At 41.7% G+C, this 3,975-nt stretch overlaps 1 pseudogene; it reads left to right on the forward strand.

The window, feature by feature from the left end:
* The first annotated feature begins 517 nt into the window (after positions 1-517).
* On the forward strand, positions 518-3,608 carry LOC148586981 (uncharacterized; annotated as a pseudogene).
* The last annotated feature ends 367 nt before the right edge of the window (positions 3,609-3,975 follow it).

The following is a 3,975-nucleotide window of genomic DNA, read 5'->3' on the forward strand; positions in this document are numbered from 1 at the left end:
TGCACGTGCAGTCGACTTTCATGCTATGGATCTAGTGGATCCAGTCATTAAACTTGAGATGAAATTCTCAAACATTCAAATGTTTAGGGAAGCTGTGAGGGTGTACAATGTGAAGAGGGGAAAGGATGTCAAATTTACGAAAAATGAAACAATGAGGTGTGTAGCGGTATGCAGGGATGCGAAATGTAAGTACAGGGTGTATGGAAGGAAGATGCCTGATGAAGAATCATTTCAAGTAAGATCAGTACAGTCTAAACACATATGTGGTCGAAAATACCGAAACACCATTGTCAACTCTTCTTGGATAGCACAGAATCTCATTGACAAGTTTAGGGTTCAGCCGAACATGCCGTTGGATGTAATCCAACATGAAGTGAAGGAGAAATGGCGTGTTGATGTGAGCCCAAGTATAATGTACAGAGCTAGGAGGAAGGCCAAACAAAGATTGTATGGGAATCTTGAGGACCAATATGGTAGGTTGTGGGACTATTGTGAAACCTTGAGGCATACTAATAGTGGAAGCTGTGTTGTTATGAAAGTTGATAGACCAAACCCCGATTTGCCTCCAAATTTTGGAAGACTATATGTTTGTTTGGCTGCCATGAAGAAAGGCTTTTTGGAGGGTTGCAGGCCGATCATTGGGGTAGATGGGTGCTTCCTAAAAGGACCGTTCAAGGGCCAACTCCTTTCTGCAGTTGGAAGGGATGGGAACAACAACATGTACCCAATTGCCTTTGCGGTTGTCGAAGCCGAGGTTAAAGACAGCTGGATTTGGTTCCTTGAAACCCTTGTCTCTGATCTTGGTACCCATGACAGGCATGCTAGGCCTACATTCATTTCAGATCGACAGAAGGTAAATTGTTTTCTTGTTCACAACTTAAATATTCATGCAATTTGTTTGACAACTGTTTTGGTAACATAATATATATATATATATATTTTTTTTGGTAGGGTCTAATGCCAGCTTTTGAGGTTGTTATGCCCATGGTTGATCACAGAATATGTGTTAGGCATTTATATGCCAACTTTAGAGACATTGGGGGGCATCGAGGGTTGGCACTGAAGGAACAGTTGTGGTCTGCAGCCTCTTCATACACAGAATATGAATTCAATGATCATATGGAAGAGTTGAAGAAGATGAATGAAGCCGCGTATGAATATTTGAGTCAGATTGACCCTAGTACATGGTCTAGGGCATGGTTTAGTGACTACCCCAAGTGCGACCTCCTAGTCAACAACATCTGTGAGTGTTTCAACTCATATATTTTGAAGGCCCGTGAGAAGCCCATGTTGACCATGTTGGAGATGATACGGAAGAAGCTGATGCGGAGATATCAAGTTAAGAGGGAAGGGATAAAGAAGTTGACTGGGAAGTTAACCCCCAGGATTGCTGCAAAGTTGGAAGAAATTGGGTTGCAAGCAATTGACTGCATTGCACAGTATGCTGGTGATTCTATGTTTGAAGTTACTTGTCCGGATAATAGACAATATGTGGTAGACCTTGGTAGAAGAAGGTGTGGTTGTAGGCAGTGGGAAATTACTGGAATCCCATGTTCCCATGTTCCCATGCAGTGGCAGCTATACTCTATGATTGTGGGGACCCTGAAGACTATGTTGATGAGTGCTTTACTATTGAGGTCTACAAGAAGGCATATGCTCCAGTAATATACCCAATGCCCAGTGAGGAACAGTGGATAAAAACAAGTCATGATAAGTTGGAGCCTCCAAGAGGAAGAATTGCCCCGGGTCGACCAAAGAAGCTAAGGAGAAGGGCACCCGATGAGAGCAGGGACCCAAGAAATCCATATCGGATGAGGAAGTACGGAGCGCGAATGAGATGTGGGAAGTGTAACGGGGTTGGACACAATAAAAGGGCATGTCCAACCAATAGAAGTGAAGCATCCAATAGCAAGAAGTCGGATACACCAATTGTAAGTTTCTCATACATATAGCTCATATTTAATAAACATATGTTTTATAATATTTATAGTTCGTTCTTATGCATGATACTAAACTTGTTTTTGATGTTGTGTGTGTAGTCACGAAGTGTTGGGTTGAAAACACCTAAAGCGACAAAAGGCAAAGGCAAACAAACAATTGTGCAAAAGGTAGTGGAAGGAGTTCCTATTTACTTATATACATGGTAATATTGTGATACTAAACCTATTTTCGTTTTTATGTGTGCAGTCACATAGGGTTGGTTCTAGTACACCTAATGCGAGCAAAGGCAAACAAAAAGTTTTGGAGAAGGTACTTGAAGGAAATCGTATTTATTTACTTTTATACATGGTATGCTTGTGATACTAAATATAGTTTTGTTATTATGTGTGTAGTCACAAAGGGATGGCGACAGTACACCTAAAGGGACCAAAGGGAAACAAAAAGTTACGGAGAAGGTACTTTAATTATTTTGTATTATTGTATTTAGTTTATTAAGTGTTTTGGTATTATTATAGTCCACCATTTAACAATTTGTTGTTCCAATTGTGCTAAAACAAATTTTGTGTTATTTTAGCAGGAAATGTCTTTGCTTAGGGAATTGTGTGGTGGACTACTTGGTCCACAGTCGGCTACTATTTTTAAGGTAGTTAAAAACAGTATCCCAAACAAATGATTTCTATTTATTTTTTTGTTTTGAACCCTCATAATTGTCTTGTCTTTTATGTAACTTATTTTCTGATATGTTTTATTTTTATTGTTTCTTTTTACATATAAAGAAGAAGGGCATATCAAAGAGCAAAGCATCTACAAGTGTTGGTGCACATTCCAAGAGAAAGGAAATCCACATCCCGCATCTTGTTGACGAGCGAGAGCACACACCCCCCCCCGGATTTGCCCATGTACGCAAAGATTTCCCACCCGCCGGTGGTGGTGTGGAAGAAAGAGTATCACCCCCTCCTGCAGCTGCTGATGAAGAGGGCGTATCACCTGCAACTGGAGTTGCTAGTGAAGGCCAAGGCACATCTCCACGTAGACCAGCTATACTTGAACATGGATTTGGTGCAGGTATTGAACTACCTCCATCATGGGGTGACCCACTTGGACCCTTAACAGATGATCTAGATGATCTACTATTTCCTAAGTTGTCCATAGGAGGGCCTGCAACAAGGACTCGCCATTCGGATCGAATAGCTGGTATTTGTCACAGTTTTCCCAAAAAAAACACTGGCCCAATACACATTGACTTAACTGAAGATGACTGTCAAACTGGAACTGCTGCAAGAAGAGGGCCATTGACTAGGGGTGGCCGAATTTCAGGATCTGTAAGAAAAGGCCCATTAACAAGAGGTGGTTCAACTGGTTCAACTGCAACTAGGGGTGGGGCAGCAACGGGTGGTGCATCCAGGGGTGGTCCAGCCAGGGGTGCTGCAGCCAGGGGTGCTGCAGCCAGGGGTGGTGTACGCAGGGGTGCTGCAGCCAGGGGTGCTGCAGCCAGGGGTGGGGCAGCAAGGGGTGGTGGAACGCCGTCTGTGGCAGGCAGAGGTGATGCAAATGCTTCTTCATCGTCAAACCAAGTGAAAGGAAAGCGCATTGTGAGAACAGTACAAAAAGGAATAGAAATTATGGAGGCCAAGAGGAAACGAAAAAATCCAGATTGGAAGCCATAGGCAGATGTTTTATACTTGTAAATTATTACGATGTTGGTTGTGGTATGTTAGGTGTTATGTATAATGACATGTAAATAGGTCGTTTTGGTTTGTTAGTTGCTAAGTTTAGTACAAGGATATGCTGTTTTGCTATGTTGGTTGCTAAGATTAGTACAATGACATGTTTTGGTGTGTTGGTTGCTAAGTTTAGTACAATGACATGTTGTTTTGCTATGTTGGTTGCTAAGATTAGTACAATGACATGTTGTTTTGGTGTGTTGGTTGCTAAGTTTAGTACAATCACATGTTGTTTTGCTATGTTGGTTGCTAAGATTAGTACAATGACATGTTTTGGTGTGTTGGTTGCTAAGTTTAGTACAATCAAACT

Source organism: Corylus avellana, chromosome 3 (genome assembly GCF_965113065.1).
Source record: "Corylus avellana chromosome 3, dhCorAvel1.hap1.2, whole genome shotgun sequence".
Lineage (NCBI taxonomy): Eukaryota > Viridiplantae > Streptophyta > Magnoliopsida > Fagales > Betulaceae > Corylus > Corylus avellana.